The 21,467-nt window shown below is 38.9% G+C and overlaps 1 long non-coding RNA gene and 1 pseudogene across 1 annotated transcript; one reads left to right on the top strand and one right to left on the bottom strand.

Annotated features, from left to right (window-relative positions):
- Nucleotides 1–11,146: 11,146 nt before the first annotated feature.
- On the top strand, nt 11,147–14,155 carry LOC125189326 (uncharacterized; annotated as a pseudogene).
- Nucleotides 14,156–20,194: 6,039 nt separating this feature from the next.
- LOC148926849 (uncharacterized) lies at nt 20,195–21,467 on the bottom strand. The gene is made up of 3 exons (XR_016130184.1): nt 21,336–21,467; nt 21,100–21,236; nt 20,195–20,534 (listed from the first exon to the last, which is right to left on the bottom strand). It is a non-coding gene; the product is annotated as an uncharacterized LOC148926849 (long non-coding RNA).

The following is a 21,467-nucleotide window of genomic DNA, read 5'->3' as shown; positions in this document are numbered from 1 at the left end:
ACGACAAAAACTTTCTGAGCTTCGACAGATGGCCGCGGAGGCCTAAGAGGAGCGACAAACCATGAGGGAGGAAATCACCTATCTCATTGGCGCCTTTGAGGACTTCAGTGCCCGTTTCCCTCCTCCTCAAGAATGATGAAATCAAGCTCATGACTTAAAATGAACATTTGTATCTGATAAGCCGTATTCTAAGACTTGGTTACTGGTCAGTATGTCGTGAAATGCATGTATTATCTGCACAATAGTTGTTCAAGTGTGCAGGATTAAAGGATCCAAGTCAGTAGGAGACGATTCAGGTGACGCAAGTGAAAAGGGCGCTAGAAGGGTGCAATACTGACCAGGATGCATGCCAGAGAAAAGGCTCGAGATGGAGAGGAAGGATAGCTGGGGTGATCATTAACAAGGCCTAAGAGGAGCGACAAACCATGAGGGAGGAAATCACCTATCTCATTGGCGCCTTTGAGGACTTCAGTGCCCGTTTCCCTCCTCCTCAAGAATGATGAAATCAAGCTCATGACTTAAAATGAACATTTGTATCTGATAAGCCGTATTCTAAGACTTGGTTACTGGTCAGTATGTCGTGAAATGCATGTATTATCTGCACAATAGTTGCTCAAGTGTGCAGGATTAAAGGATCCAAGTCAGTAGGAGACGATTCAGGTGACGCAAGTGAAAAGGGCGCTAGAAGGGTGCAATACTGACCAGGATGCATGCCAGAGAAAAGGCTCGAGATGGAGAGGAAGGATAGCTGGGATGATCATTAACAAGGGCAGAAAAGTCAAAACTTGAAGGAAGTCTACCCTAAAAGCAAGGGCAAGCCTCCCTATAAAAGAAGCCACTTGGAGAGAGAGAAAGGAGTTCGCCTTTAGAGTTGGTCCCTTAGAGTTCGAGAAAATCCAACCACCACACTTAGTTAGAATTCTCTCTAGAAGATCATTTCCTTCAGCATTGTCCAACCTCTCGTTCCTCGCCACAGCTATGGTCACTTGACGTCTAAAAATCTGCCGGAGAAGTCATCGATCCACCGTTCCAGCAAGTTGCCGTAGTAGTATAGCAGTATCATCGCCCGAAGTGGCCAAACAATCGTTATTTTGCTTTCTAGTTTAATCTTTACTTGTTTTCGTCATTGGTTTTATTGCAAACACTCATCGTTGTTGCCTTTTGAAGCACTTTGTGAAGTTCCAACACTTCAATTATGAAGTTTATATTTCGTATGTCGCTTTGGTTCGAGTTTGCTACATTCTGCTTAGGAAAATTAGATCTAGTTGTTGCTTTTAATTTCTAAGTGTTTTCTTACCTGGAGTTGTCGATCTGAAGTTGTAGTTATGTTTTAGTCAATTTTTCGTGCATGAGTTTATGTTCTGCGCTGTGATCACCGCCTTGCATGTTAGTCAGTAGAAGTAAAATTGCAGTTTCACCGTTTATTTTAAGTTTGAGCATTTTAATCAATGGATCTTGAGTTTGAGGTTATGAATCTGAAGTTTAGTTATGGTGTTTGTGTTCATCTGATTTTTGTTAATGCTTGGTGAAGAAGAAAACGTCAAAATCAACTTTAGTTTGGACCACTTTACTTTTAAGTTACTTTTGCTTTTGTTCCCTACTTTTCAGTTGTACTGTCCAGACCTGTCAGAGAGCCACCCAGCCACCAGATATGCCTTGTAGTCTAAATTTCCTCTTTTAGTAACTGTCTACTTTTCATATGCCTCTGAGACACCTTGTCCCCTATTTCCATGAACACCACCACATGCCTGTTATTTTCACACCCACTAGTCAGTAGAGCACCTCCTTTATTTCTTGCCTAGGTAAAATCTCAACCCAAGTGTGGTAGCTAACCAAAAACACCCAGGAAAGTCACCGCAGTTATCCAAACGTGTCCATCCTTGTGGGATTCGACCCTTACCTCCACCATACTAATCAGTAGAAGTGGGTTGAGGAAAATTGTTTGAAGCCAGGTCCCGGTTGTTGTACCAACGACTCAGCTGGGTCGGGAATCTCTTCCTGATCAGTTGGATACACTCCAAATTACATACGAAAACCGACCAGAGACCCCGTCAGTATCATCACTTTTTGTTTAAAACAATTTGATTTTTATGTTATGACAGTTTTTGGTTAAGTTTTTGGTTATTTTTGCTTTGAATTTTCATTTTTAAAAGCCTTGAAATTTTTCGCATGAATCTGGACTCTCGCCAGCGACCACTGCGCATGCCATAGCGGTCCGCTGGCCACGCACTGGAAGGATCTGACTCGTCCACAATGACCGCTGCCCAATTACGGTTTCCAGCGTGATTTTTCGAATTCTTTGGATTTTCGCCCCGTCCGAACCCCACGAGAAAAGTTCAAGATATCTTTATTTGCTTTCTAGTTTACTCACGTCCCTACCGACTCTACAAACTTATTTTACACTTTGTTGTAAATAAGTTTGGGGGGATGAAGTGGTGGACCGTGAGTTTAGGGATTTTGCTTTTGTTTTTGTTGTTGTTTTTAAAATAAAACCCGAAGATGAATCCTTGTGAAAAATATGTCATGAGCATTACATGAAGAACTTATAAATACGCATGCTTAGGGACACACATTAGACCGAGTTGCCAATGATATTACATTTCATCCATGTTTAAGTATGGCTTGACGTCTTGATTTGATGGTTTGGTGAAAAGGTGCATAATTAGTGAATTGCTTGTTTGCCTTGGGTCATGCTTATACCTTGTGAGATTTGAGCCTAAATTCTTTCTTGTGTGATTTATCTGCATTCGTGTATATGTTTCTAGAACTTGCTCCTAGTCTTGCCTAAGTCTACATAGTGTTTAAGTTGATAAGGGAAGATGTTAGACCATCTTTTCTAGCCTACTTTTATACCTATAATTTTCGACCCTCTCAAAAATTTTAATTTTCCCTTTGTAGCCAATTTTGAGCCTTTAAGCCTTCTCTTTGGAAGCCAAATTAAATGGGGACAATTTCTTGGGTTAGTATAGTTTCTATATCTTTTGTAAAGGAATTGGAGAGATAAGGAGGAAAGTTGAAAAAAGTAGTATGCTTAAATGTTGAGAAAGTACAAGTTGAGAAATAGAAAATTTCAAAATATATGCTTGCTCTAGAAAGGATGTGCATAGAAAAAGAAAGAAAGAAAAAAAAAATTGTGAAAGGTTGTGAAAAAGAAAAAAAAATTTAAGGATTGGAGAGTGAGTTGAAGGAGAAAAATTAAGTGTTAAAAGTTTCTTGGGATTTAGAAAGGTGGAGTCAATTTTACTCTACTTGGGATATTTTTTATGTTTAGTCACTTTTTAGCCATATATTCCTCACCTACCAAAGAGCCTACATTACAACCAAAAAGAAAGATCTTTCGAACTTTTGATGCTTAATCACATCTAGTAGAGGAGGGATTAGACTTTGACCAAGCCTATGGTAAACTTTGCATGATGCATGACTTGAGTGTTTATACACTTAACTCATATACACTTTGAGAGTGAGAGAAAGAACACTTCCCATCTTTGGAAGTTTACCACATGTGAGTGCTTAAATTCAAGGTGTTCCACGAGTTAGTAATGAAAGTGCACTAATAAGTCTTGCTTGATTTGATTGCATTAATACATGCTTAATCTATTCTTTCATCTTTTGAGGCAATTATGACATCTAGTCCTTGTGCATTCCATGCGTCTATATTTGTGTCTTTATTATTTTGTTCGAGGACAAACAAAAATGTAAGTTTGGGGGAGTTGATACGCTCGGATTTTGCATTGTTCTAAGGCCCTTATTTGGTTTGTTTCCAATGTCTAAATCGCAATTCATGTCCATATTTTGCATATTTTATCTATTTTGGTATTTTGACATGTTTTGTGAGAATTGTGCATATTTGAGCCAAAAAGATATGAAAAAGTCGAAGATGGAAGTCTGGAGCGTTCAAGCCGTCCAGCGGCCCACTGCACTAGGCGCAGCGACCGCTGGACCAAAGCGAACGCTACACCCATAGCGGCCCGCTCCGGAAAAGGTTGTGCTACAAATCTGAAGACGCCCAGCAACCGCTGGGAAGTGCGCAGTGACCGCTACAACACATGCAGCGATCGCTACACAAATGGGCAGAAGCTACGGACAACGCACAGCGATCGCTGGCCAAGGCGCAGCGGTCCGCTGCGAAAATGCTGCGTACGATTTGACCTAGATTTTCTCCAGATTTTACCAAAATTAGCCAACCTTTTCCTTATATCCATAAAACTCGAATTATCCCCTATATATACCCCCTCAAACCTCTTTATTCAACACATACTCATATCTTAATTTACACACTTGTTGCCTCATAATTTTAGAGTATAATATTTGAGAGTTCTTCGCTGTGCAAGAGGTTGAAGACGGATTCAAGTGAAGATCAAGGCTACGAGGATTCTACCTTTGGATTTTATCGCTTTAGTTCTTATGTTCACTTTGCTTTCCCTTCAAACTATGTTTTTAGATTATTCTATCATGTTTAACTAAATTCATAGGATTCTGGGGATGTGTTAGTAACGACTTTGGTTATACAATTCCTTTTTCTATTTAATATCCGTTTTGTTTTTACTTCGTTTCTTCCTTAAGTTGTTCTGTAATACTTCATGCTTGAGTGACACATTCGATGAAGATTTAATATAACTTGCTACATAATCGTGAGAGGAGGTTGGCGAGTTAGATCCACTTAATAGACACTACAATTAGCTTCCCTTAAAACGACACCTGTTAATTGAGAGTAGTCTAGAATTGACAACCCTAGTGTTAGTAGTCTACGCTTGTACCGCATGGGCATAACTAGTGTGACTCGTTCTATCAAAGTATAAACTGTGTTGGGTATTGTAGTTGGAATTTGTATAACCATAACTGTGAACGCGCATTCCTGGAATTCTCTTATCTCATATATCTTACCTCTAGTTTTTGTTGCAATTAGCTTTTTACTGCTTTTCGTATTCTTGTTTTCAAAAGTTTTTATAAAAATCATTGTTTCTCCAAATAGTAAAAGAAGCTTAGTAGTAGATAGTCAGTCGGTGATATTATTCCCCGTGATCGACAACCCAGTACTGACCTTTAGCTATACTAGATCTACCTTGTATACTTGCAGGTATTTTTAGTGCTAATAAAAAGTGCATCAGGAACGACGACTCTATTTTCTTCGTGGAGAACATGATCGATGTTCTTGGTGGATTTGACCATCGGAAGTACTACTCCCTCCGTTCCATAGTAATAGGGACATTTTTCCATTTCCGTCTGTTCCATAGTAATAGAGTCATTTCCCTTTTTAGTAAAGTCAACACATTTTTCCACACCTAATTTACTCTCTCTTACTTTTTTCTATCTTCATCTCTCTACCTTTTTCATTTTTCACTTTATTCTCTCTTTACTTAGCTCACCTAACACAATTTTTCTTAATCTCCGTGCCGAAAAGTTTTGTCTCCATTACTATGGAACGGAGGGAGTATTATATTGGGGGGAACTCAGAATTTTTCATGACCAATTATTGGTTCTCCTTTAACCAAGGTCTTGGCGGGGCTGGATTTATTTTGAGCTATCCTGTTTCAAAAGCTCTTGCAAGTGATGTGGAGAATTTTCTTGTAGACGATATGCTCAGTTGTCTTCAGCTGATACCATTAGTATGTCTAGTATTGCTGATATTGGTGTCTCTCACCCCATAAGGTAATTCATCTGGTATCTCTCCCTTTCATACAGTTCTTGCCAAAGTTTTGCTTAACATGAGATCTCAAGTATTAACCTTTCATAGGATAGTTCACTTATGATTGATAAATAGAATTACGTAAGATAGTTGATAATTGGAACGGATGGACTATGATGATATACTATCATAAATGTTTTACCGTATATTATGTGTATTGAAGAATCTATCGATTGAGAATCAAAGAACACACAATAGCAATGAATCGAAGAACTCAAGATCTGGAACGAGAAAAAGTAGATTGCATTTCCTTTATTTTTGAATTGAGAGAAAAAATAGAATCAGAAGTAACTGCTACTAACTTCATCATTTATACACAGTTCACTCGAGCTCAATGAACGGAATAACCGATTCTCTCAACAACCTAACGGCTAGTCTCTCAACGGCACTTAGCTTTCTCTCGAAACCCCTTTCTTGAGGATGTGCGGATCAGCCATCCTTAACAATCTCCACCTTGGATGATCGAGCTCCATCATCATTTACATCACACATGTTTACCAACTCAAGACAGTAAACAAATTTTTCTCTATCTAGCGCCTTTGTCAGCATGTCCGCTGGATTGTGTGCCGTGTTTATCTTCTCCACCCTCACACTTCCTTCTTCGATCTTCTCCCGTATGAAATGCATTCGCACATCAATGTGCTCCGTCCTCTCGTGAAACATTTCATGCTTCGCAAGGCAAATTGCACCATTATTGTCACAAAACACAGTGACAGAACTCTGTTTCACATCAAAATCAGCAGCTATTCCACGCAACCATGAACTCTCTTTAACTGCGGAAGTGAGCGCCATGTATTCCGCTTCAGTCGTGGACAAAGCTACCACATTCTGCAATCCAGATTTCCAGCATACTGCAGATCCAAACAAGGTAAAAATGTAACCTGTTTGTGACCTCCTAGTATCGATGCTTGTTGCATAGTCCGAATCACAATAACCAACTATAGGACTTCCCTCTTGTTCATCTGCATCTGTGAACAAAATCCCCAGGCTGCTGGCTCCACCCAAATACCTCACAATCCATTTCAAAGCACTCCAATGTTCTCTTCCGAAATTAGCCATATATTTGCTCGTTGTACTGATGGCATGAGCTATGTCAGGCCTCGTGCAAATCATCAGATACACAATACTTCCAACCACATTCGAATAAGGGATCATACTCATTTCTGTCTTCTCATCTTCTAATTTTGGCTTTTGATCATTGCTCAGCTTGAAATGCTTAGCCAAAGGTGTTGCAGCTGGTCTCATGTTGAACATATTAAATCTTTTCAGCACTCTTTTCACATAATCAGTCTAAAATAACCATAGCTTCTTCTGTGATCTGTCCCTCACTATATCCATTCCTAAAATCCTCCTAGCAGCCCCCAAGATCCTTCATTTCAAATCTGATTTTAGTAGCTCTTTCACCTTTCTGATTTCTTATGAATTTGGACCAGCTAACAACATATCGTCAACATAAAGAAGAAGATACACGGCTGAATCAGTCCCCTTTCCTCTGATGAATACACAGCCCTTTCCTCTGATGAATACACAACTGTCAAATTTTGATCTAATGAAGCCATGTTTGGCCATGCTTTCTCCAAATTTTCTGTACCATTGCCTGCTACTTTGTTTGAGGCCATATATGCTTTTCTTCAACAAGCATACCTTCTGTTCTAATCCAGGAACTTCAAAACCTTGTGGCTAAGACATGAAGATGGTCTCCTCTAAGTCCCCATTTAGAAAGGTTGTTTTTACATCGAGCTGCTGCAGATCCCAGTTCCTCCGTGCTACAACTGCAAGCAATACTCTAATAGAAATGTGCTTTACCACCGGAGAGAAAACCTCATTAAAGTCAATGCCTTCCTCTTGATTGAATCCACGAGCCACCAATCTTGCCTTGAATCTCACTCCACCTGGCTCTGTTGATTCTATCTTTTTCTTGAAAACCCATTTACAAGAAATAACTCTCCGGAACTCCACTTTATCAACCAAAATCCATATTTTATTCCTGATCAGACTTTCTATTTCCTCCTTCATTGCCAAGATCCATTGCTTGCTCTCAGGGCCATTAACTGCTTCAGCATATGTGCTTGGTTCAGAATGTTCCAACTGCTATGCTATACTCAATGCATAGAATAGCATTTCACAGTCATTGAACTTAGATGGAGGCTTTATATTTGTTCTTCTCTTCCTATCCCTTGCCAACTGATAGTTAGCAAGTTCATCATGCTGATCAACATCAGCTTCTGTCACTGCCAGAGTACTTTCTTGAGCAACCTCTTGGATCTCTACATCAGCCTTTTCATGCTCAAACCCAAGCTCCACCTCAAACTGAGTATTGCCATTCTCATCATTCGCAGAGCTGCTAGATTCCTGACTCAGGAAAGGCATTTGGTTCTCCATGAAAACAACATCTCTACTGATTATCACCTTCCTATTGTCAGCTTCTGTACACCAAAGCCTATAGCCCTTTACACCTTTTGGATACCCAATCATGATACATTTCAATGCTCTTGGATTCAGTTTTCCTTGCTTCAAGTGTGCAAAAGCTCTACAACCAAAAGGCCTTAGCCTAGTGTAATCAGACTTGCCCCCATACCATCTCTCATCTGGTACATCTCCTTTGATGGCAGAAGATTATTGAGCAAATAAGCTGTTGTAGCCACAGCTTCTCCCCAAAAAATTCTTACCAACTCCAGCATGCAACAACATACATCTGACTCTTTCCATCAGAGTCCTATTTAACCTCTCAGCCACCCCATTTTGTTGGGGGTTGGCTGGGACAGTCTTGTGCCTTTTCATCCCCTTTGAACTACAAAAATCATCAAACTCCCTTGAAACAAACTCTAATCCATTATCAGTTCTTAGAACCTTGAGAGAACACCCCTTCTCAAGTTCTACTTCACCACACCATATCTTGAACCATTTTAATGCACCAGATTTTTCCTTCAAAATGTAGATCCATGACTTCCTAGAATAATCGTCTACAATGGACATGTAATACCAGCCTCCACCTAGGCTTTTTAATGGAGCAGGCCCCAGAGATCAGGGTGTGCATAATCTAAAGGTGATTCAGAGTTATGCTTACCTGCTGGGAATGGCAGCTTCTTAGCTTTTCCTAGCAGACAATTTTCACAAGGCTGCATGTTCTGATCATCATCACATTGAATTCTGCCCTTTTTGACCAATTCTTTAATGCTCCCAACTGCAGGATGTCCCAACCTCAAATGCCAGAGGTTGAGCCCTGGTGCTGCTACAAGATTAGCCTCCCCCACCAAGACGTTTGCCTTTAGATAATAGAGACTATATCTTCTTTCAGCCACCATTTTTACTTGGCCTTCTTTTCTGACCTCCACTCTCCCATCTTTCGAAGAGAAAGAGAATCCCTTCAGCTCAAGAGTACCAAGGGATACCAGATTCCTTTTCACATCAGGAACCCATCTCACATCAGTAAGCAATTTCAGAGTGCCATCATGCATCTTGAGTCTCACACTCCCAATTCCTCTAATCTTGCACGTTTGATTATTGCCTAGCAAAACTGATCATATAGTCTCTCTTAGTTCCTCAAACCACTCCCTATGGGGACACATGTGGAAATAACATCCAGAATCCATGATCCATATATCCTGACCATCTTTATCCATCACATTCAAACTTTCTGGAATTTCTTCATCCTCATTGCTGATGGCATTACTGTGTGAACCAGCCTCACTTCATTGCTTTCTTTTCCAGGCATAGCAATCTCTTTTAAGGTGCCCTGGCTTCTTGCACCAGTGGCAAGAACGTGATTCATTTGCTTCTTTCCCCTCAGATTTTATATCAGAGAGTTTCTTCTTGAATTTCTTATTCCTGAAATTCTTGATGCTCAAACTTTCAGGATGGCCTTCATTCAGTTTTGAATTCCCTTGCCGCAACTCTTTTGACCTCAAGGCTGCTTGAACCTCAGACAAAGTAATCTTCCTATCCCTACCAAACATAATCGCATCTCTCATGTGGTCGAAACTCTTGGGCAAGGCATTTAATAGCATAATCGCCTTGTCCTCATCTGCAAGAGGAGCATCGATCCCCTCCAGATCATCGCAAGCCTTGTTGAACTCTTCAATTTGCTCGCTTATAGGTTTTTCTTTCATAAACCTATACGAATACAACCTTTGCTTCATGTAGAGTCGATTGGCTAGGGATTTAGCCATATATAGTTGATCGAGCTTAGCAAGAACACCGGCAGCAGTCTCCTCTTTCTGTACTTCTCTCAAGATTTTATCGCCGAGGCAAAGAATGACAACGCTATGAGCCTTTTGAATAATCTCATCGAGCTTTGCCTGTGCCTTTTCATCGAGGACAACTTCCTTCCCCTTCTCCGCAGGATCCGCCGCCTTCAAAGCAGCGCCCAATCCTTGCTGAATCAAGACGGCGCGAACCTTCATCTTCCAAAGCCCGTAATCATTGGTGCCAGTGAACTTTTCTGCCTCAGACTTCGATGCCATGCCTTCAAGATTTCTGAAACAATCTCAATCGACGGATGCCTTTCCCACAGACGGTGCCAATTGAAGAATCTATCAATTGAGAATCAAAGAACACACAATAGCAATGAATCGAAGAACTCAAGATCTGGAACAAAACAAAGTAGATTGTATTTCCTTTATTTTTGAATTGAGAGAAAAAAACAGAATCAGAAGTAACTGCTACTAACTTCATCATTTATACACAACTCACTCGAGCTCAATGAACGGAATAACCGATTCTCTCAACAACCTAACGGCTAGTCTCTCAACGGCACTTAGCTTTCTCTCGAAACCCTTTTCTTGAGGATGTGTGGATCAGCCATTCTTAACATGTATCTTATAGCATTAAACTGTGTGATGATATTTTCTAAATTGATCTATGATATATCATTAATGTATATATATGAAATGTGAAAGGTATGAAACATAAAATTTGATATTGATTTATTTCAAAAGTTACAAAATTTTACTAATATACTTATTCTTCTATACTTAATAACTTTTTTTGTTATGAACATTAATTACTTCAATTTTCATTTTAGATATGTTATCAGAAACATGCACATGTGCATTTATTTATTACCAAATTTATAGATTTGTCAGTAATTTTTCTGTACTTAATTGTGTTAAACCCATATATGATACTCCCTCCGTCCCCGATTAAGAGTCACACTTTTCCATTTCGGTCCGTCCCCAATTAAGAGTCACACTTCATTTTTACCATAAATAGTAAGTAGGTCTCACATTCCACTAACTCAATTCACTCACATTTTATTATAAAACCAATATAAAAAAATAGGTCCCACATTCCACTAACTTTTTCAATCAACTTTTCTTTACATTTCTTAAAATCCATGTCCGGTCAAAGTGTGACTCCTAATGGGGGACGGAGGGAGTATTATTTACATGGCATAGATTAGAAAAATATGAATAAAATTAAAGGTCTGTGTGTGGAAAACTAGTACTAGTAATTCTTTAAATGGGACTGAACTACATCGCAATGTCGTATTTGAAATCAATGGCTTTCCCATTATCAGTTTTGAACTTAGGTGCAAGAACTGTAAGCATACTTTTAATTTTTGGCTTTTTTACATGTTTTATCTTTGTTTCCCTTCCCAATGATTACAACAAATCCAAATTATTTATGCCCGTGGTAGAGCCCCAGACAAGTTTCAACCACGTCATTTTCGGACTTCTGGGGTCCGAGAAGGAGTGGCATGATAGGAAACACATATAGAGTCGTGGTGGAGGCCTAATGTGACACGTGGAGTTTTGTACTTGGACGAGGCCCCAACTGAAGATCTCATGCCTTGGTCTGACGCCTCGCCCCCTTTTAGGGTCTCGGATGACCTAACGAAGTTCTTGCAAGAGACCAATGCACGAGCCCCAATAATGATCCGCATGGTCCACGGGATCATGGAGGTGGTGAGGGAGATGCGCGACACGAACCTTAGGTGGGTCGTGATGGGGGAAGATGACTCTATTTTCTTCGTGGAGAACATGATCGATGTTCTCGGTGGATTTGACCATCGGAAGTACTATTATCTTGGGAGGAACTCAGAATTTATCAACACCAATTATTGGTTCTCCTTTAACCAAGGTTTGGGTGGGGCTGGATTTATTTTGAGCTATTCTCTTGCAAAAGCTGTTGCAAATGATATGGAGAATTGTCTAAGACGATATGCTCACTTGTCTTCATCTGATACCATTACTATGTCTTGTATTGTTGATATTGGTGTCAATCTGTATCCCATAAGGGAATTCATCAGGTATCTATCTTTCTCATAGTTCTTTGCTAACATCTCTTGTATGCGAGTTACATATTATGACAATTTACGAATTCTAGAAGCAAGATTGTAGGTTTTTATTAAATATTCTAACATGATCATGGGTAATATAATACACCATGTTACACAAACAGAGAGAATTCGGAAAAAGGGATTAATTTCGCTGACCTTTCGAAATGAGGGATTAATTTCGCTGACCTTTCGAAATATGAGTCTGAGGCGTGCGAATTTTTCAGAATAAGGGGTTTTCAATTTTTTATGCATTTTCTCTTCTTTTTAATGATTATTTCGTTCCTAACATTTATTAAATGATCAAATTACCCTCCATAATAATAACATTTATTAGTTGACATTCACTTGTCAAATAATAATAATATTTCATCACAATAGTAAAATAAAAAAAATAAACCAGAAAATCAATACGCAATAAATGATTCAAATACAATACACTCCGTCACCATTAGCGGCGTCATACTGGCGCTCCTCCTCCTTCGTGCTGTCACACAGCGCCCTCCCCCTCGTCTCCGGCAAGCACACCACAAACATCGCACACACCGCAATCACCACCCCAAACACGTCGTAAGACAAAAATGCGTTTTCCCTCCCCGCCGCCACCAGCAGCGGGCTCAGCCCCCCCCCCCCCCCCCCAACACCAGCGCCTGCCTCACCATTGACACCGCCGAGTTCCTCACCGTCGTCGGAAACAGCTCTATCGTGTAGATCAAGAATTGGACACAATTCCCTTGAAATTCTTGATTAAAGCCCATTTCTCGGATTTGGACTTGTACCTCTGCCGCTGTTGATCTTACTGATTCTCTGAGAGGCTGGGAGGAATCTGCGCTCAAATTGGAGCTCTCAAAGGCGGAAGCTTTGTCGATTTGAGCTCTCAAAAGTTTGTATATCTATGTATTTTGGTCCCACACAGAGACGCTGCCATGGAGGATTGTGGAAGCTGGGCGTGCAATTTGGAGGTGGGGGGTGGGGGTGTTGGATGATTTTTTTATAAATTGTGTTAAAATTTATGGAGGGTAATTTGGTCATTTAATAAATGTTAGGAACAAAATAATCATTAAAAAGAAGAGAAAATGTATAAAAAATCGAAAATCCCTTATTCCGAAAAATTCGCATGCCTCGGACCCATATTTCGAAAGGTCAGCGAAATTAATCCCTTTTTCTGAATTCTCTCACACAAACATGCAATAGATGGTATAATTTGATGAAATCTACTTAAATCAACATTTCTTAGTTATACAGAGTAATGTTTTTTTTGGGTAAAAATGAATTTAAATTTAAAGGTCGTGTTACACAGGATTCGAACCTGAGACCTCAGGCATTAACCTCTCTATCGTTTGGTCAACTCACAAACATAATTGATATTATTATTGTGGTATGTCTCCGTATAATATAATTATTCCATTCTAAAATTTTATTTAATACCATTTTTGTAGATCGATTTACGCAGCGACCTCTCTGGATTCTTATCTTCACATCCAAAATCCCCACTACTCTCACTCCATCATTTACACATGGTTAAACCAATATTCCCGGGCATGGACCATCACGAGTCAACACGCCATCTCATGGAGGCGGCTACGGCTGACCAGTCCCGTATGCTGCAGCAGACCATCTGCTACCACAAGCAGAGCAATTGGTCCCTTTCCATTTCGTGGGGCTACTCCGCCCACATATACGAGCAAATCATGCCTCGAAGCCACCTGCAAAAGCCCCTCGAGACATTCAAGCCATGGCCGGCCAGACCCTCACAACCGTTTTATATGTTCAATACGAGATTACCTTCTAATGATTCATGTCACGCCCCCCATGTTTTCTTCTTTGAGAAACTAGACAAGGTCTCAATGGGAATCCTCACCACCTACTCCCGAGCCATGCCTCGCGGCCTACCACCCTGCTCTCTAGCTTCTCAATATAAACCTGATCTCATCACTCATATCACTGTCCGTTCTCCGCCAACTAAGCGGAAAGAGGTAAATGTGATTTTTTTAATACACCATACATTTGTTAGTTCACCTTACTTTCATTTTCATCCTTTATTATGTTTTTACCTATTGTTGCATATTTTTTTACTTGTTAGATGGATCGATGCGAATGATGTGATGCTGTTGGTGTGGGTGGCACTGGCACATCTGTGGAGGTCAAGGTGAGCTAACTGTATTATACTACTGCTCCTTTACTATGAGAATTCTGAGTTTTATTATATTTGTTATATGCTATCTGAGCAGTGTTACAACCACTAATCAATTTTCAATTCTTCGAATGCAATGAAACTTCAAAACTATAAACATGGCTAGAAGCATCCACATACTAATTAATGGTTACAATAACGTGATACAATGAGGTGAAATAGAAATTGGCTACATTGATGACAAGATAACGATGGTGGTTACTATAGTAGCTATAAAGATGGTGGATATAAGTTAATAGTTACCTACAAACACCTAAAATGTGTAGCAAAGCTATTACCCTTGTATCTTAGGTGATTGCTCCATGATCCTCAAGCAAACCTAGAGTGAAGATTAACAAGTGTGAATAAATCATATTTCTTCCCTTCATTGCGAAAAACTGCAAATCAGAAAATACATCGCCCAAAGTCAAACTAGAACAAACTAGGCAAAACAATCCCATTAACTCCAACTAAAGGAACCAAGCCTAACAAAATATTTCCTTAAACTTGCATTTATGATTAGTTAACAATTCAATCGTTGTAGTATAGTGGTAAGTATTCCCTAGAGAGGGTAAAGTAAGAAAGAGAAAAAAATCACTGTATAAGGAAATAACTCAACTATGAAGAAACTTTCCGAAATAGTAAAATGACTCAACTATAGTGAAACGGAGGGAGTAGTTTCTATGTGATACTCTATTTAAACAAAAAAATTCCATATTTGAAACTTTACTTTTTGGCAAATAAATATAAGTCATTTTACGATAGACATTTCAAGTAACTTGTCTCAAATAATTTGTTGATCATTTTATGCCGAATTCACGCATAACATTAGTATGACAAAAATCTACTCTATTTAAACCAAAAAAATCCATATTTGAAACTTTATAAATCTTATAAAAGAATATAGTCATTTTACGATAGACATTTCAAGTACCTTGTCTCAAATAATTTGTTGATCATTTTATGCCGAATTCACGCATAACATTAGTATCACAAAAATCATTATTACAAATTTACGATACTATTATGTAGAAGACTTGGACCCGTTTGCTTCTTGTATATATTTAAATGTAACTCAAAACATTTTAGTAAATGCATAAGCAAAACATATTGTCACAAAATATTTCTTCTCATAAATAAGCAAAAATGAATAAATTTTTTTTATAAATAAAAATACTCGAATGATAATTTCAAGAAACGCCAGTTTTGAGAGAGAGCTTGATACATGACAACAGAATTGGGTTTTTTTTAGTAGGGTTTCCTTGTTCTTTAATTTATATTTGACTAATTTCCATGATATTGACACACATGTAGACAACTTGTTATGATGAAACGGTTTTGTTTAGACTTCCATCAAAAGCAGTCCGAAATATTTGGGTTGAAGTATCAAAAATTTAATTATTTAGGTGGAAATACTATAACTGGGAAGAATGGTGTTCCAGGACAAAACATTTCATTTTAACATATAGTAAAACATTTATAATAATAAACACAATCTAATAAAAATAGTGGAAATTTTCTAAATGAAAACGAATTGCGGTTATTGTAATATTACTATGCACCACGTCACAGAGGCGTTTCTTGCTTTGATATGCTTAGTATTGGTTGGAGGCTAAGAAAAGCAAAATCTAAGCTAAATTCCATTGTAATTTCCTCTCCATTTCCTTGATTTGCATTAGAAATCCCCCCAAACTTTCTATTGGTTGCATCGTTCATTTCCTAGCTTTTAGCCAATTCTTTTGTGGGATTTTATTAAAATAACACACCTTAGTACTATATATAGACCGCACACACACAAATCACAATCAAGTTCCACTTCTTCCTTTACCAACGTAATTACGACTCAAAGCACTATTTTCTTGTGGGCTCGACTTAGGAAGATTGTCTTTCTCTAAGCTCTCTCCCTTAACGGCTCCGCTTGCACTCAAGGTTAGTCCCCTCGAGTTTCGAGATAAGGAGCCGTTGGGGTTGAGAGCTAAGAAATTGCCAATCTTCTAACAAAATCTCCGCTTGTTATATATTTATAGAGCTAGGTTTTTATAGATTACTTGAATCTTTTCTTATTTATTTCTGCATTGAGCATTTCATTATCGTCTCCATGGTTTATTTTCCTTCTTCAACTCCATCCATAATTTGGTTCCCATCAAAATGGTTGAGGGAAGATTATTTGTTTAGTTCACTAAAGAGTAAGGATAAATTAAGTACATTTGCCTAGTTAGTTTAGTCTAGGTCTTGCGATCCTAAAATAAAATTGAATTTATTTGAGTGAAATTGGCATCACTTTTAATTATTTATAGGTAATTAAGGTTGGTACGGAATTAAATTACGTGTTACACTTGACAAAATCAAATGGGTCGTTTTGATGTATTTTAATTTCTTGTGGTAAAACTCATAAAGTTTGTAGGAATTAATTAAATGGTAGTATGAGTTTATTCTATGCTTTTAGTATATGCTTATGATATTTCTTAGTTCAAAAATTGAATTTCGATGAATGAGAATATCATGTTAAGTTAGTCATTTGATGTACTCCTATTTTAATTTCTTGTGGTAAAACTCATAAGTTTTAGGAATTGTTTAAATGGTAGGATGAGTTTGTACTAGTATATTGTTTTGAATTATATTCTAGAAATATCACATGGCCACCAATTATGCGTATATTGATATAAATAATTGGTGTAAAAAAATTGTATTTCACAAGAATTTTTTAGGGGAACAATATATAGATATCCATGAAATTGGCCACCTAAATTCAGCTCAATAACGTACCATTGATAGTATACTAATTAATTAGCATCCATTGGGCCTAAACCGTGGAAAAGTGATTTACGTGGATTTTGATTTTGATTTTTTAATTTAGTCAATTTACTACAAAAAATTTAGTTGTAATAGCAGTTTCAACTATTATTTTTAGGATAAAAATAAATAAAAGTTCAAAAATCGTTTGTTTGTACGTAAAAAATAAAGTTCAAAAAAAAATATCAAAGTTCATTTATTCAATTGCTTGACTTAAAACAAGGGCTAGTTTTTCCTCATTAGTTCTCAGAGTATCCTCATCCGTACTCTTAGCTAAGAGCACAAAAGTGGGCCCGGGCCCACTTTTACTCCTTGTCCTTAGGTAAGAGCACAACACCCACATCCGTGCTTTTCCGCAAGGACAAGCTCAAGGGTCACACCATTCCACTATTTAATTTAAATAAAAATATTTTTACAACAAAATTAAAATACATTAAAAATACCCAGAATACTATTACAAATTACAAAAAAATTAAAAATTACATAATTCAAATCCTAAAAATTAAAAATTACATAATTAAAATCCTAAAAATTAAAAAATACATAATTAAATTCATAAAATTAAAAAGACCCACTACTCGTAGAATTCGCCCAAATGTGATTGATTAGATCTTTTTGTAGCTCAATGTGGACTCTTGTATCGCGCATTGTGTGTCTTCTTTCGAGACCATCGTATGCACACCTCGGCGTGGGGGAGACCTCGCGGTTGAGCTTCCGGCTTCATCCTCGTCGTAAAAGTTAGCCGTCATCGGTCTTTCGTCAGCTATAATCATGTTGTGCAAGATAATACACGTGCACATGATGTCGGCGATATTCTTAACATACCACAGTCGAGACGGGGCCTTCACAATGTTGATCGGCCTTGAAGGACCCCAAAAGCTCTTTCGACGTCTTTCCGAGCAGACTCTTGACGCTCCGCAAAAAGAATCCATCTCGGGTCTTGCGGATTGCTGAATGTCTTCACAAAAATCGACCACCTTGGGTAGATACCATCGGCGAGATAGTAACCCTGTGGTATGCATTTCCGTTGACGGTGAAGTCGATCGCCGGTGCTACACCATTCAAAACATCATTGAATAGTGGTGAAGAATAGATCATGTTCAAGTCGTTGTTGGATCCAGCAACACTGAAATATGCATGTCAAATCCATAGGCGGTAGTTGGCGACCGCTTCAAGGATAAGCGTTGGGCCGCCGCCTTTGTGGCCGTTTAAGCATTGCCCCCTCCAAGTAGTCGGGCAACTCTTCCACTTCCAATGCATGCAGTCAATGCTGCCTAGCATACCGGGAATCCGTGGCTGTTTTGTGAAGATGAAGCAATCGTTGACAATCTTCAGTGGTGGTTGCCCGAAGGAATTCCTCGCCGAAAGTAGAACGAACGTCGTCGCAAAAAATTTTGAGGCATAGGATTTCAGTTGACTCACCCACATGCAAATACTCGTCGAAGAAGTCAGCCGTTTGCCCATTAGCAAGTTGTCGGATGACAAAAGTACACTTTTGCAACGTCGAGAGACTTTGCCGACCGGTTGCGTCTACAAAGTGTTGAAAGTATTCAACACGGGTGGACAATGTGTTGACAATACGCATAAACAACCGTTTTGCCATGCAAAAACGGCACCGAAAGTAATCTTCTGGATACCGCGGCTGGTCGGAAAAATAGTCGGCAACGAGCCTTTCGTGGGCTCCCTTTCGGTCACGATGGATGTAGCGGCGGCGAGTTGATCTAGTTGGTCGAGGAGGAGGGGCGGGGGTATTGGCGGCGACATAGGCTTCATAGGTGGCGCGATATTGTTCCTGGTATGCCTGTTCTTCGCGTTCCGCTTCCGCAATGAGATCAGTGAAATCCATTTTTGAAATATTTTAGAGATGGTTTGAGTGAGACAGGAAGATGTAGATGATTAGTATGAAAAAATATGAATGAGAAATAATTTGATGTGAAAAGTGGATGATAAATATGTGTATTTATTAATGATTTTGGAATTAAAAAAATTCCAAAAAAACGTCCATAAATGGCTCTTTTTTTGGGAATCCAAAAATATATATATATATATATATATATATATATATTTTAATATTAATTTCAAATTTAAAAAAAAAAGAAAAAATCAAATTTTCCAACGGATATATCGTTGGCCAATCGCATTGCGCCACATAAGGCTGCTCAGCGGCACGGACGTGCTCTTATTTAAGAGTAGCGTCGTGCCGCTGGCACGGACGGACGAGCTGCAATGACGGACGAATGTGTCCTTGCCAGCGATACGGACGGACGAGCATGTCGCTGCGGATGCTCCTAGACTGCTAAACCCAGAGCCACACTTTTCTATTTTTAATAGATTTGATGTTATGTATAGATATATCGTTTATTTTCTTATATTAAAACAAAAGGTTTGGCGTCATTTTTAATAGAAACGTATCATATTTATTTCTGCATTAGATTTTCAATTTCACGTATAAAACACACTTCGAAAACATTATTTTTAAGGAAACCAACCACATAATTATTATTGATTCTTGCTGAAAATATATATGCTCATATATTATTTTGGAAAGCTGCCCCATTTCGTATAAAAGTAACCAAAACTACTCATATCATATTAGAAGGTTCTATTAGGGCTCGTCTGGTAGCCCAACAAATATTAACACAAACCTAATGAAAATGGTGTTTCATAAATGAGTGGATAGAGTTGTAGGTTGTTTGGTTCAGGCCAACCAAAAATTATAGCCTAGTTTCCTTGGTTTGGTTGAATTAGAGTATGGCTGAAACAAAATTTGCTTGACTAAACTACCCCTCATCACACCTTCTTATCCATCATAAATCATAATCCCAAACCTCAACATGTATCCATGAATTTGTTTCCCAGGATCAACTTCAGCTTGCACAGCAAATGCAACAAGCATGCTGACGAGGATCACCCCATCTGGAGTTGTCGATCCACTGTTGCATACTCACGAACCAAAGCTAAAACATCCTCACATCTCTGCAGCCTCACATAACCAGATATAACAGCAATCCACGTCACAAAATTCCTCTCAGCGGCCAAATCATAAAGGCTCCGTGCCTCCCCCATCTCATCTCTTGCTGCATATCCCACAATCATTGAGGTAACAGCAAACAAGTTCCTCATCCTCCTTGCTCTAAGAAAACAATCAGCATGGAACAAAACAAGTTCCATCTCCAACTCCTAAAACCCTCAATCACAAACTAGGAACATCACACACACACACACACACAAAACAAAATCAATTCTTGGACCTTTGCTTAACAAATGAAAACAGACAGAGCACAAAATGCCTTAATTATTTTCCATCTCTTCAACACAAACTCAGCTACTACCATACAGTAAACTATTGCATCAGAAAAACTAAAATGGCCAAATTGGTATAAAAAAAAAAAAGAAGAAGAAAAAACCTACAAGCTGAGGGAGATTTCTCCAAGTGCCATGTCCATTCTATGTGATAAACTCAACAAGAATCTTGTCCTCCTCCAGACTCCAAGCTCCTTTGGTCACTCCCTCTCTCTCACAACATGGCCTTCTTCCCTTCTTCCTCGATCATGACTACCGCGGCCTCCATCTCCTTTCTCTTCCTATCTCGGGGGTCCTCCATCCTGTAATGGAAACTCAGTACCTTAAACTCAAAGGAGCAACACAATGGAATTCGTGGTGGCTGCCTTAAATCAATAGGTCATTACTTATTTCCAGAAATGTGATAAGTAGGTAAGTAAGACCGAATAACATAATGCAAAAACTAGACTTGAACATTGGAATTTTATTCAAAACAATCCCAATTTGCAGCAATGAATACACAATGCTACATCTAAACCACACATATGACGAGTATTCAGAGCTGCTCCATCCGATGAAGCTTGTAAAAACTGAAAATCTGCATTCCAGGCTGTGAACATGTATACAGAGGGAGTAAAGTGTTCATCTTTGGGTGAATTTACACAAATCCATGCTGAAAAATCAACATCACAACAAGAAAAATTGCAAATATTCTACACAATCCGAACATTTTGACAGGGCAAACAATGCATATACGGCTTGCATAATAATTGGCCACCCACGAAGGGTCAAAATTGACACCAAACTTCAACCCAAATTCAAACAGCAACAGCAATTGCATAATCATATCTACCAGAACAAACCCAAAAACCAAAAAATTCGACATACCCGAATGAAATTGGTGGCGTTGATACCGAAATTGAAAATAGGCGGTCACCGGATTGGATTGTCGGCCGACTTCGAAATTGGGTAAACGCCTTCGCCGGCCCCTGAAGCTTTGCAAATTCAAACGGAATAATGTTCACCTGCAGCGGTGGACCAACAAAATACGTCAACTTTCAGAGGGTATTTTTGTATAATTGGACTCCCAATCGGTGTTAACGGCAGAGTCGTGAAAACTATACCACTCCCTCCTCTGATAGTGCTAGCACAGATCTGCCGATAGTAGTATGTAGAACCTGGAAACCCGCTTGGAGTATGCCGGGTCGGCCGATTGGAGGGGCTGCTACCAAACGGGAGAATTGCCCTGAAAGAAT

The sequence above is a fragment of the Salvia hispanica genome, chromosome 5 (genome assembly GCF_029641045.1).
Source record: "Salvia hispanica isolate PSC_SH4W2 chromosome 5, Shi_PSC_v1, whole genome shotgun sequence".
In the NCBI taxonomy this organism is placed as follows: domain Eukaryota; kingdom Viridiplantae; phylum Streptophyta; class Magnoliopsida; order Lamiales; family Lamiaceae; genus Salvia; species Salvia hispanica.
This window is presented reverse-complemented; position numbering and strand designations above follow the sequence as displayed.